A 14,846-nucleotide genomic window follows, 5' to 3' on the forward strand; every position below is an offset into this window, starting at 1 on the left:
TCCCACCTTTCCTCATAGACTTCGGGCATTTGCATAAAAGCATTTGTACAAGGAATGCCCCAGGATGCGCTGCTTATTCGCTCCTTTGTCCCCATATCCTCTCATTTTGCCAAACCGTCTATCACAACCCATCACACTACCTTTCCCAATTTCTTCTCCTGCTCTGCCTTTGTCTTGTTCTCTAACCTCCCCATCCTCATCCCATAGGGATGAGGAGTTCCAAACCAGATGCCCCTCTGCTCCTGTCGGCCTTCGCCCAGGGATCAGTTGAAAAGCTGCTCTGCCACCTTTTTAATGTTATGCACCAGCAGTCTGGTTCCATTCTGGTTCAAGTGGAGCCTGTCCCTCTTGTACAGGCCCCGCTTGTCCCAAAATGTTCCCCAGTGCCTAACGAATCTAAATCCCTCCTCCCTACACCACCGTCTCATCCATGCATTGAGACCCCTGATCTCCGCCAGCCTTACTGGCCCTGCGCGTGGAACAGGTAGCACTTCAGAGAACGCTACCTTTGAGGTTGTGGCTTTCAGCTTCCTTCCTAAAAGCCTAAATTTGGCCTCCAGGACCTCCCAGCTACACTTGCCCACGTCGTTGGTGCCGACATGCACCACAGCCGCTACCTCTCCCCCAGCACTGTCTACTAGCCTGTCTAGACGAGAAGTGATGTCCGCAACCTTCGCACCAGGCAGGCAAGTCACCATGCGGTCCTCACATCCATCGCAAACCCCCCTCTCTATGTTTCTAATAATCGAATCCCCCACTACAAGAAGCCCCCGACCCCCCTCCCGCCGAGGAGTATCCCGAGTATCCCGAGCATTCGGATACGGGCCCATCCCCTGGAGAAGGGGTCCCCCCCTAGGGATTGTTTTCCTCCTCTCCAGGATAACGTCCTCCAGTCCCGAGACGTCCCACCCAGGCAGCTGAGGAGCTGCACACCTGAGGTTGGGACGAAGCCTGATCATCCCCGGAAGTCTCCCCACGGTCCTCCTCTGCCTGCCTGCACTTCTCCAGGTCGGCCACCAAGGCTTCAAGGGAGCGGACGCGTTCCCTGAGACCCTGAAGCTCCTTGCACCGAGGACACATCCATGACTTATGCTCCAGAGGCATATAATCGTACATGTGGCACTCGATGTAGAACCGTGGACATTTATGTTCTGCATGCAATTGCTATTCCCATATAGAACATTCAAATCCCATATAACATGATGCTATTATTCATAACTACGAATAGTCGAAAAGGTTTCCAAAATGTCAACCACTGGTGGTTCCATCCCCCTGAGGGTGTCAGCCGATGCAGTACGCACCTTCCACACCCCTTCCTGATACCACAGAAGGCATATTGCAATTTCTCTCTTTCCGACAGAGTGACCCCACCAGTGCAGCAGAGTTGTGTGCTTATTCTGGTCTAATGCATCAACCTAGAGCTCATTATGACTGTGTGGCTGAGATCTAGATGATGAACATTGAAAGAAAAGGGCCAGTGAAAAGTGTACTATAAGTGTACTATGGTAAATGTACTGAGAAGCAGCACTTTATAATGCTCAGAAGAAATTGGGTTATTGAATCATGACCAGAAATATCCATGATTGGGAAAAAAATTTCCAATAGTTTCGACTACCAAGATTCCCTTCCACTACTCAGAAAAAGTGTTCTTCATGTGAAAGAAGGACTTCTTGGAGGAAGATTCCTCCAAGGTGACCTTGTGCTGCCTTATTATCATGCCTTTATATGAAGTTTCAATTTCCTTCTTTCAACATTTTGACTTCTGTATTGTGTCTTTATCCTGCATTATTAACATTACCCTTGGATAACTACCAAGGAGATGCAGCTATTGCTTCTTAAATGATTTCGCAGCCGACAATGTACCTTCCGTCCAAAAAATCTGGACTCAGTTAAAAATGTGATACTCTGTGCATACATTCATGGTGTATGGAAACATAGATAGAGAAAAACATGCAAAACAACTGTCATCTTATAATAATAATAATAATAATAATAATAATAATAATAATAATAATAATAATAATAATAATAATAATACAGGCAGGTATTTATATACCGCCTTTTTGGTTGTCAGATTTCTCCTCAGACTTTATTCAAGGCGGTTTACATAGGCAGGCTATTTAAATCCCCGTAGGGATTTTTACAATTGAAAGAAGGTTCTATCTTTCAAGAATCATAACATTTCAGATGTTTTTTTCTGATCTGGTTTCACATTCTGGCCTCCATCCTCCCACTCTCAGAGCAGATAGAATAACTCGGCTCAGTTTTTCAACTGCTTCAAGGTCACACGGTGCCGATGGCCTCAAACTGGTGACCTGTGGATGTTATCTTCAGGCAAACGGAGGCTCTACCCTCTAGACCAGACCTCCTGCCTGATTTAATAAATTCTTTTCTCTGTTAGTAGCTGCTTGGAGTTCAGATCTGGTTTTAGAACAATTACATAGCATTTAGGGAGAAAAATGCAAGTCAGGAGGCCAGTGTTGGAGGCCAAGATGGCAAAGACCTCCACGGCCACCACGTCTTTCCCCTTGGTGCTCAGGTAAGCAGGAATGAAGGAGAGCCACACACTGCAGAAGACTAGCATGCTGAAGGTGATGAATTTGGCTTCATTGAAAGTATCTGGCAGTTTTCGGGCAAGGAAAGCGACTGTGAAGCTGGTGAGGGCCAGAAAACCAACGTAGCCCAGGACAGAATAGAACATGATGATCGATCCTTCATTACACTCCACTATGATGTGCTCAGTCTGGGAGTGCATGTCAACATCTGGAAAAGGAGGAGAGGTGGACAGCCATACAGTGCAAATCCCCACTTGAATGAGGGATCAGGAAAGAACAATGGAGTGGGCCACTTTTTTCCCCAGCCATTTCCTCATCCTGTTCCCTGGCTGGGTGGCTATGAAGGCCAGGACCACAGTGATGGTTTTTGCCAAAACAGAAGAAATTGCCACAGAGAAAATGATGCCAAAAGCTGATTGTCGGAGAAGGCAGGAGACCTTTCCAGGTTTTCTGATGAAAAGCAGGGATGAAAGATAACATAGCAGGATGGAGGTGAGAAGAATGCAGGTGAGGTTTTGATTGTTGGCTTTAACAATGGGAGTTTTCCAGTTCCTTAAAAAGATCCATATCACCAAAACTGTCATTATTGAAAAGGAAAAAGTGAAGGAAACCAATCTGATTCCTAAGGGCTCATAGTAGGTTAAGAAGTCCATGCGTTTGGGGATACATTGATCTTGGTTCTTGTTTGGGTACTGATCTGCTGGGCATATGAAGCAATGAACTGCATCTGAAAAGGACAAAGAGTGTCAGTAGATCTATTAAGTCATAAGAATGATAGGAGGTTGAAAGCAAATTTTGGACCAGAATTCCTCCTTTTCCTTGTTAGCTCTTCAGTGTTTAGTATGAGGTGATTGACGAAATGCAGCAAGGGATAGGCACCAGCGGGATTAAGTGCACTTAACTGTATGATGGACTGCCTCTGAAGTCCTTCAAGGTGCCTCCCTTGTTGCAGTTCTAATCAGTGTTACCTTTAAGAATCAGCGCATCATAAACTTGGCATTTGGAGAAGAGCAGGCCAATACAAAGCCATATATTATGGTTTTAGGGTGGACTATTATTTGCAAATATTTCCTGGAAAATCTGTGCACTTCCATTTACCTGTCTGGTTAGACATCATGTCATCAGGACATGGAGTACAATCATAGCAACAGATTGCTGCCCCCTCTTGAACCGTCTTGCTGTGTCCAACATGGCAGCTCTCAACACAGGTTGAACGAGGCAGATTCTAAGAACAAAGAATGGGGAGAAACACTGAAGCGAACATTTAATGCCCACCACCATGACCAACCTTTCCTTTCAGTGCACTTCAGCTTATCGAGAGCAGGAGCTCACCTGACCAGCAACAGAGAACTTCCCTGCTGGGAGTGACCTGTTGAAGACTCTGTTCTGTTGATTTCAGGGAGAGTTCTATTCTCCCATTTCGGTAGAGATATTTCTTTTTCCTACTGAGGCTCAACAGAGCTCAGGGCAGAGCCAAATGAAACAGGAAATACGTCAGTATTAGATTTTATTCCCAATGTGCCCTTCTGCTAGCAGAAAACCTAGCATGCTTTTATTTCATCAGGGAATTGGCTCAGTAGCACTGACATTCCTGGCCCCTATGCCGCCCGAGGCCAGGATCACAGAATGCTGCCTGCCCAGTGTTTGCTACCCCTTACCATCGTGTAGCCTCCTCTGGCGTTCCAGCGGCCTTCAAGTGCTTTTATACATTACTTCCCGTTTTTGTCAGAAAACCAGAAGTGACAGTTTGAAGGGCTTTTAAGAAGGCCTCGGGAGGGCTGACCTTGTGCCGCCTTCCCGGATCCCAGAAGGACTCCAGAGGGCAGTCGAAAATGGCAGTTGGGAGGTGTGGATGGTGGTGCGGGTGTGGGTGGCAGCTAACTGCGGTTCAGGATCAATTAGGTTGTTCACGAACCAATTTCAGGCGTGTCTCCATTCACTTCACTTCATTTTAAATATATTAGACTTGATACTACCATGGTATGCATGTTGGGAAATGTTAAGTATCTGACATGTGTAGCCTCCGCAGCCCCCGTTATGCCTTCAGAGGGCAGCCAACAGCAGTGGTGAGGGGGCAAGGATGTCAGCAGGGGTGAGGATGGTGGCAGGGGGGCCATCTGGCTCAGAGGGGTGGCGCCCCAGGACATTTTACCCGCACCCCATATATGCCAGTGTCCAATAGCAATTAGATTCTGTTGGGGTAACATCTAAGAATAAAAAATAGGGACATAAGTAGAAGCTCTTTTAATGCCCCCCACTATAGCCATTCTTTTTCCAGTAGGCTTCAACTTGTTAAAAGATGGGGCCCACCTCAAAACCCAGCTATCTATTTGTTATTTATCTCCATGTTTATCTCAATGTAAGTATTTGGTTAATCAACATGACATGCTATGTGCCTTGCAAATATGTTTAAAATGGTTTTATTCTGTGTCCATAGAGGCATGATCCAGTATGGGTTTAGATCAGGGGTGTCCAAAGTTTTTGGCAGGAGGGCCACATCATCTCTCTGACACTGTGTCGGGGGATGTGTCGGGGGATGAAAAGAATTAATTTACATTTAAAATTTGAATAAATTTACTTAAGTTTACATAAATGAATATATTAAAGATGAACTTATATGAATGAATCAAGGTCTTGCAATAGCTCAAGGCCTATAAAAGGTCTTGCACAAAGCAAGGCTGGCCTTTCCTTTGCTGCCGCTACTGCATCACAGATGTGAAACAGCAAGCAGTGGAGGGAGCCCTCATCCCACAGCTCATGCGAGCGGTCAAACAGTCGCTCTCACACTGAGAGCAGTTGCGTCGGGCCAGTGCGGGCTCCAAGAAATCTCTGGAGGGCCAGAGGCTCATTGGAGACTGGGGGTTCCCTGAGGGCTGTACTAAGAGGCCTCAAGGGCCACATGTGGCCCCAGGGCCGGGGTTTGGGCACCCCTGGTTTAGATTAAAGTGGATTAAGATATTTAACATTATGCATGTGTACTAATGGTGTATTTGTATCATTCCTACAAGACCTGAACAATATCGGCAGGGGTGGGCCATGGGCAGTGAAGAAGATAATGGGACACTTCAGGGGAGGAGCCGGGGTGTGTCAGGGAAGGAAGGGGTTGATCTGATGGCAGTCATGCATTTTGGATCGTATTCCCTATTTTTCAACCTGCTCCACTGTCTGGGTCTCTTTGGGCTTATACCAATTATATAGCTGGCATAGGCATGAGGAGACCCATAAGCTGTCAGGGGCCTATGCAGAGGCAAGCGAAAAATATGTTCCCTTACATCTCAAAGGTCTCTCAGTCATGCCTCCACCGCTGTATGCAGTGCATGACTCCAGGTATGTTCAGTTGTTCAGGAATGCTTGGGTGGTGTGGGTAAAATCATGTTCTCAGGCAAATGAGGCAGTCTCCTTGCTGAAGGATTTTAACCCAACCTGCTTAAATCTGCTATTCCACACAATGGCATCATCGTGGATGGTAAACTCTAGACTTGGAGACATCTTTCCAACTTGAATCTTAAGGAAGGACTTATTGGGGAAAGTGACCCAGTTGATGACATCAAGTCCAGATGACAATTCCTCTTGGGCAAACCAGACTTCATGGCCAGCACCATTGTTAAAGTGGACATTTTTCAGAAAAGCGTGCATCTAGATGGGACAAAAATGGAAAATAGAAAACAGTTGATACATTCTTATTGTATAATTGTATTGTATCAAACCCCTGGTCAAAAAAAGGTACCTGTAAACCTGAGATGTACAAGTTACAAGTTACAAGAACATTTTATTCATTCATTAAAAACAGAATAGGCTTGGCAGATCTTCCTCTCAGCTCACCATCATATCCAACATTTCCATATCTATGGGCCCAATCCTATCCAACTTTCTAGCACTGATGCAGCTAAGCCAACGGGGCATGAATTAAATCCTGCAGTTTGGGGGTAGTCACAGAGGCCTAGGGGCTACACTGCAGCTGCATTGGTGATAGAAAGCTGAATTGTTTGAGCCTTATTGAAGTATATAATTTGTTCCCCTACTCAAAGGTTTCCAGGGAGCTTTGTGTTAACAATGCTAGTGGCTGGTTTTCACAATTAAATAAATATTTATATTCCACCTTTCTTTCATTTTGCAACTTAAAGTATTGCATCTGGGATACCCAGTTTCTCTGTCTTCAAAGTCCTGCAAGATCCAGATCTGCTTAGCTTCCGCAGTGTGTCCACCCCATGTGCCCAGGGACATGATTTCACCTGCACCACCCATTTCATTCACAGCAATTTCATTTAGAATAAATTTTCATTCTGCTCAGTAGCAAGTTTCTTCCTAGTAGCAGTATCATACATAACCATATCAATACAGTGAGGAATATACCTGCCAGGGTTCAATGTTCACCAGTTTGGATGTGTCTCTGTTCAGCATTGTTTTTGGTCTGGACATATATACGGCATTTAGAGCATGTGCTACAGCATAGAGACCATTGTAAATGCGGTAGCTCTGATCACTCATCTCCATCTCAAATAGAGTCTGAGGCAGGCTCTCCAGTTTCTCCTCTCCGGTACAGTGTTTACAAGTTTTAAATTCCCCATCATGGCAACATCCAATTGCAAATTTGTAGAAAATGCAGAGAAAACGTGTGAGTGACTTATCAGGCTTTAGAGTCTGAAGGAAGTCCTGGAATCCTGGCACGGGCCTTGTGGAGGTTGTGAAAGACAAAGTCCCATGGAATGTTTTTGCACAGAAGCCCTCAATGTCAGTAGTGATATCCCATTGAGGTGGTGTGATCCAAACTTTCCCTATAACAGTTCTATGTTTAAATTCAGCAACATGTAAAATGGCTACCAATGGCAACAGAGTCTGAGTGTCCCCGTTAACAACAACAACACTGGCTGTCATGGACAAAAGTTTGGACTGTATACTTAATATATTGTACTTGACTGTATTTTTATTGGTGTCGAAATTAAGATCCTTGACAACGACAGTCCTTTCTAAGAAGGCAACACAAATGCTATTCCTGGCCAGCAATGGTGTCAGCCTCTGCAGGAAGCCTTCTCCACTATCATCGTCTGAAACAATGAGACCAATCCATGTCCATTGGAAATGCAGTAGTAGCTGGACTATACCGGTATGCAGAGTACCTTCTCTTATTGCCATCCAGTATATAAAAGGAAAATTATTTCTTGTGACTGGTATCTCATATGTTCCATAGGTAATCTAGCAGGGGGAAACATGGCTCATAACAGGTTTGAAAATTAACCACTGTTTTCCATACCAAAGTGTTTATTACAGTCCAGACTTTTGCTTATCGATGATACTTTAAGCATACTGAACAATGTGTCTTTGGACATTCCGGCCTAGAATTTATAGCAAGTCTGCAACACTATACACTATATTACGCTTTCCTGGGATAAGCCCCATTGAACATAGGGAGACTTGTAGACATGCATAGGGTTGTGCTCTGAATGCGTTACATTTGCTTTCACCCAGTCCACAAGCCATCACTTAATGTCCTGAAATGGGTAATGTATTTGATTCAGACCAAGCTATTGTTTTGACTGAGCTTCAAGTTTCCATTTTTTTAAAAAGAATAAAATCACCTCTATGGTTTGTGTCCCCAGAATATGAGACATAACTAAATAGTATTAAATCAGTGGGACAAGATTGGTGCGCTTAAACTTAAGAACAGTTTATATAATGGGCTGAATTTATGACACATTTTCTTGGGAAACAAACCTGAGTTTTATATACTGAAAGACATATTTTGTGCAGGAGGTCTGGCTCAGTGGTAGAGCTGCTGCCATGTATGCCTGAAGATCTGAGGACACCAGTTCGAAACAACCAGAAGTATCTGAGAGCTGTTGACATGCTGATAACTAGTTGACCATCTGTGGCAGAGAGGAGTTGCTATCAAGTTGCATGGGAGGCGAAGCAGCCAGAGGGAGGCCAGACTGGAAAGGAATTCAGCTGTAATGAGGCTTTCTTTGTAATGAGGCTATACTTTTATAAAAATTCTGACGGGGGTTTAGAAAACCTTACTATGCAAACTGCCTTGAATTAAAGTCTGAGGAGAAATCTGATGACCAAGAAAGGCGGCATATAAATACCATTATTATTATTATTATTATTATTATTATTATTATTATTATTATTATTATTATTTTGAGCTGAAGGTCTCTCTGCCCACATCTGGGTTGCTGGTCAGTCATTTTATGTCCTCCTATACAACTGAGATCTCAAGGACCACCTCAAATGGTTACTTCTCTTGAAAAAAACAATTTACTTACTTATTGCATTGCGTTGCCCCTTTGCAATTCTTTTCAAGCTAAAAAAGGGGATTCACTGATAAAGTCCCAAATAATATAAGAAGTGAAGAGCAGTTTTCTGCCACCCATTCATGCATCTGAATGGACATACCTGTGGAAACTTGTAGTGGCTAAGAATGTTGGCCATTTGGATGACATACTCTACCATGAATCCCCCAATGACAGACAAGACATCACCTTTCTTATCACACTTGTAATTGGGCATATTCCTTTGCTTTTTGAAAAGTAGATCCTGGATGGACTTATATGTGGCCATTCCTTCAAAAAAGTTGTCATAGATTTTAAAATCCAGGCTCATGTTGGGTAAGAGGTTGGGATTCCTGTTGATCTCATGAATGGCAAAAAGGAAGGCCAGGACATGCTGATAATGATTGTACTGCATTCTGAAATTAGATTGACATTCAAGCAGAAATAAGGTCTATCATAAGAACATAGGAGCATACGAAGAGCCCTGCTGGATCAGGCCATAGACCCATCAAGTCCAGCTTCCTGTATCTCACAGTGGCCTATCAGATGCCTCAGGGAGCACACAAGACACACCCACCTTGGGTGCCCTTTGTGGAGAAAGGCAGATTACAAGTCCAATAAATAATAAATATTAATAATAAATAAGACAACAGGAGACCGGCATCTTGGGGCCCTCCCTTGTACCTCATGTGCATCACATGTACAGTAATTCCATCTGCCATAGCATTTCCTTGAGGGTGGTTTTACTACAGTGTAGTTCATCCTGGGCATGACTGGCAGCTTTTGTCATTGTGAGCAGTGCATCCTGGCAAATCAGTGTCAAGAACAATGTCAATTTTAGTGCTGAATCACACAGCACTCGATTCTAGGGGACAATGACTCCCGTGCTATTGGATATACGCTGGTACAGTGAAAAGTTCATTCCAAGTACGATTAGAAAAGGAAGCAAAACTAAAGAGATGTAAGGAAGAGGGGCGCAGGAATGGAGTTGATCATCTGAGCAGAACAAACATGATTACGTAAGGGAACATTTTTTCCTTTGTCCTGAAGTAAGTCTTAGCTGCTGCAATGGATCTACTGTGCCTGTGATTTTGCTGCTGCAAGTCCAAGTGAATATGTGTAGGTAGTTTATGGCCAGGAAGGGAGATAGGATATAAACAGAGGTGCTTTCAGTGATATCCACTCCCTTCCTGACCATGGCATTGCCCTAACCCCACCCTGTTCCTCCCAACAAGCTGCACCTGTTGAAATTCCACCCCAGTGCAGTTGTTTGATCACTAGTCTTCATATTTCAAATAGCATGATGGGTACCAAAAGAAATAACTTACGAGAAATTGTCTTTCTTCATTGCTGGTAGTGCCTGAAAATTGATTGCATTTTGTACAGGACGTATAAGAGAGAGGACCCCACCAATGACAGCATCTCCTAGCCTAGTATCCTCATAGCTTTCTTCAAATTCACATTTACTGGGCACATTCTCCCAACAGGCAAGAGAAGGGAGAAGCAGCAGCAGGAAGAGCAGAAACAGCCACTGGGCTGCAAATGCATGTCTAACCCAGCTGCATCTGAACTTCTGCATCCTGAACTACAGTTCCAGCCTCAATGATATCTCTGTGGCTGGCATCCTGATGGAACCTCACAGGAACCTCACTCAGCAGCAAGTGTGGTCACAGAGATTTCTCCCCAAAATGTTTTGAAGAAGAAATGTTTGGTGATCTCTGTTCCTCCGTGGGGCACTGATACAGTTCAGAATAGATCCACCTCCTTTTGAAATATGGATGCATTTCTTACCCACTGCGCAAGGAAGGAAATCACAGTACTTTGGATAATTACAGAGTATCTAAACATCTCCCTGATCATCTTTGTGAAATGAAAAACATAAATATTTACAAAGGTCAAACGGTATGCAATTTTGTGGAAGGGAGTCTGAATTGGGATCATGGTGAGATGTGGGTGCCTACGTTGTGATCCCCATTCAGATTTCACCCCTTCCCATAGATTAGTTGCTATATGTGAGATAAATCTGATAAAGGAGTGCTAGGCAGATGGGCCAAATGTTATTACACTACGTATGAAAAATGATCTGTTGGAATCTTTTTAAAAAACAGTGGGGATATTTAATGTAACAAAACAATGGTGGATGGTAGGGGCATTTAGGATTTTAGGACATATGGTTACATTTCCAGTCATGCTCCTGTGTGAAAATTTAAACAGAAAGAAGCACCAAATGGTTTGTCAATGCAAATATTGTTCTGTTTAAAATTGTGCAGCAATTCCCAAACTGTGAGTCTGAAACCCACCAGTGGGACTTGACCCCATTTTTGTTTGGTTGTGAAACTGACAGGGCAGACTGTGCATCAAGGGTGCAACAAGCTGCTAATCGGGAGGGGGAAGAGCACTCCTGCCCAATCACCATTATAGCCACATTCCTTGACATTTGTAAATCAGGCTGCAGCCTCTCGGGCCTCTACAAAGTTTGCAAACCACTGGAATATTGTATAGCGGTGAGATCAGGAGTGGAACCAAAGCAAGGTCCTAAAGAACTGCGGCCACATCCTCAAACTTTTGCTCCATTTGCCAGTTCCTCCAACTGCTATTTGACTTATAAAAAAATAAAAAAGAAGGCAAAGCAGCCATCCCATGCTATGAATTTAGTGTTATATATTATTTACTCTGGCACTGACTTGGGTCTGAGGCCCCTGACTAGGAAACGAGTCCCCACGCAGGCAGAATCAAGTCTGTCTCTGTCTGGGAGTGCTTGCTGACTTTTTCTGAGGTGTGAAAGACATTGTGGGGCCATCATCATCATTCAGACCGGGAAGCAGCAGAGCATTTCCAGCCGGGAGGCAGGGAAGATTTAATGTTTGGTTTTGCATTGAGAAGGAGGTGGGGGGGAGGCAGGTGGGCTCTCTTGTCCATCTCTAAAGGAACCAGTGGTAAATGAAAGCAGGTTTTTTCTCTGGCCAGTGTCCACCCCCTCCCACCTTGTTTACAGATATGATGGAGTATGAAATGAGAACTGCAACATACACACACACACACCCTGCCAGCAGCTCCATTTTTGTCCACAGAGATGCAGTTGCCCTTTTTACCTAAAAACTCAAGTCCTGAGTCTTTTAGAGTCCCCAGAATGCTCTAGGCAACTCGGAAAGTTGGCTTGTTCAGCCTCCTTTTTGAGTCAAGTTAAAGGGGTTGGAGACTCATAACCTGACTCAAGTCAAGCTGCACTGTTTTTGCCCATCTCTGCATTTGTGCACCTTATTGGTTGTCTGCTGTGTCACAATAACACATCATTGGTTCTTGGAATAATCAGTGTTATTGGTGAGTTTTGAGTTCAGCAAATTCGCTTTTTGTTACATAAGGCAGTTGTGTTTTCTTTTGGGGGTTAAATGGCCCAATGTGTGATAGAATACAGATAATTCAACATTGATTGACTGACTGATTGATTGATTAGATTTGTATTCTGCCTTTCTCCGGGAAGGGCATCCATGGCGGCTAACAACCAAGTTAAAAAATACAGATAAACATTAAAAATACAAACACTTAAAAACAATTAAAACAAGATAAAATGCGTAGCAGCAGACTGAAAGCACGCAGTAAAAGACATAAGCTTTAAATGTATAAAAACAGCCCTTATAGTGCCTCAAAGGCTTTCCTGAATAAAAAGGTCTTCAGGCCCCGCCGGAACGTTAATAACGGGACATTAATAATAATGTCACGGCCCACAGTTTGAGAAACACTGAGCTGAGGTTTTTTCCCATCTGTGAACATCTGGGAACATGATTTCACCCACATCATCCATGCAATCCTAAGCATCTTTACTTACAGGCAATTTGAGCTCAGCAGCAACTGTCTCCCTCGTAAACATGCTTGGGATGGCACTGTACATAATCTTTTTTGCATACAGTCGAGATATACCTGCCAAGGTTCAACGTTCAAAGAGTTGAATGTTTCTCTTTTGAGCATTTTTTTTGGTCTGGACATACATATGGCATTTAAAGCATATGCTACAGCATAGAGGGCATTGTACGAAGGTCGCCCAGAAAGTAATGCACCACATTTTTTTTCTTCAACAATTATTTATTGAACACAATGAAACTTACACACAAGAAAGAATGATGTTTCTTCTACACTCCCTATTTTTCCACATAATCTCCATCCAGTTCTATGGCCTTCCTCCAGCGAGACACAAGGGCATGTATGCCCTGTCGGTACCACTCCTTGTTCTGGTCACGAAGCCATTTCTGCTCTGTGCGAATCACCTCTTCGTCATCCTCAAAATGTCTTCGCGAATGGCATCCTTTAATGGCCCAAACAAGTGGAAGTCTGAGGGAGCTAGGTCAGGGCTGTAGGGTGGATGGGGTAACACAGTCCAACCCTGTTTAGTGATGTGTTCCGAAGTCCTCAAACTTGTGTGAGGCAGAGCATTATCATGTTGAATCAAACATTCACCTGGGTTGTTATGGCGCCGAAGTCACTGGAAGTGCTTCTTGAGTTTGGTTAATGTCTTCACAAAAGCTTCAGAATTAATGGTGCTGCCTCTTGGCATCACATCAATGAGTATGACGCCCTCACAGTCCCAAAACACAGTGATCCTGACCTTACTGGTGGAAGCAGTTCCTTTGAATTTTTTCTTCTGTGGAGATTGAGGATGATGCCATTCCACTGTTGTTTTGTTTTGGGCTCAAAATGGTGAACCCAGGTTTCATCACCTGTCACAATCCTGGACAAGAACACTTCCCCCTCATCTTCAAAACGTTTCAGCAACTCAGAAGAAATATTTTTTTCTGAGAGATTTGTGGTCCACCGTAAGACAGTGTGGAACCCATCGTGCACACACTTTTGAGTAATCAAGAGCATGGATGATTGCATCTACACTTCCTTTGCTGATTGACAGTTTCAGCGCCAACTGCCTAGTCGTTATGCATCGGTCCTCGCGAATGAGCACATCAGCAAGCTGCGTCTTGTCAGGTGTGACAGCCATGGAAGGCCGCCCCGAATGCTGCAAATCTTGGAGCTCTGCCGAACCGCCTTCTAATGGCCTCACCCTCTGTGCCCCGTGACTAACTGTACTTCTGTCGACTGCAGATTCTCCATAAACTGTACACAAACGTTTGTAAATGTTCCCAACAGTTTCTTTCTCCGCAGTGAGAAATTCAATGACGACACGCTGCTTGTAACGCACATCACTTACAGATGCCATTTCAAAACACTGCTGCAGCTATGCTATCTGTCTGAAGAAACCAAAAAATTGTGTGTGCACTCCTGAAAATTCAAATAATGTATATCTAAAGTTTCGCATTCATACCATTACTGTAGGCTGAGAAAAAAAATGTGGTGCATTACTTTCTGGGCGACCCTCGTAAATATGATAGCTCTGTCCAGTCATCTCCATTTCAAACCAAGACTGAGGCACATTCTCCAGTTTCTCCTCTCCTGTACAGTGTGGACAGTTTGTTAGTTTCTTCTCACAGCAGCGCCTGAATGCACTTTTGTAGAAAACACAGAGAAAATGTGTGAGTGACTTATCAGGCTTGAATGTCTGGAGGAAGTCCTGGAATCCCGGCATGGCATTGGTAGAGGATGAGATGGACAAAGTCCCATGGAATGTTTTTGCACAGAAGCATTAGTATCAATAGCACTGGTGAAATCCCATTGAGGAGGTGTTATCCAAACCTTCCCTATATGGAGCTTGTCTTTAAATTCAGCAACATATAAGACTATTGCTAAAGCACCCAATGAGTGAGAATCCCCATTGATGATAACCACATTGGCTTCAGACAATTGAACTGTGGATTTCATATGGTATACATTCTGAATGAAAGGTTGTGAAACCAAAAGGTGGGGTGGCCGTTTATGTTAAGGAAGGAATAGAATCCAGCAAAGTAGAGATTGAAGGTGGGTCCGACTCCACCGTAGAATCTCTGTGGGTTAAATTACCAGGCTTGTGCAGCGATGTATTACTGGGGGCGTGCTATCGTCCTCCAGACCAGAAATCTGATGGGGACCTTGAAATGAGGAA

General features: G+C 43.9%; 1 pseudogene; it reads right to left on the reverse strand.

Annotated features, from left to right (window-relative positions):
- Window positions 1-2,377: 2,377 nt before the first annotated feature.
- Window positions 2,378-14,393, reverse strand: LOC136652538 (vomeronasal type-2 receptor 26-like; annotated as a pseudogene).
- Window positions 14,394-14,846: the final 453 nt, after the last annotated feature.

This window comes from Tiliqua scincoides, chromosome 5 (genome assembly GCF_035046505.1).
Source record: "Tiliqua scincoides isolate rTilSci1 chromosome 5, rTilSci1.hap2, whole genome shotgun sequence".
Classification (NCBI taxonomy): domain Eukaryota; kingdom Metazoa; phylum Chordata; class Lepidosauria; order Squamata; family Scincidae; genus Tiliqua; species Tiliqua scincoides.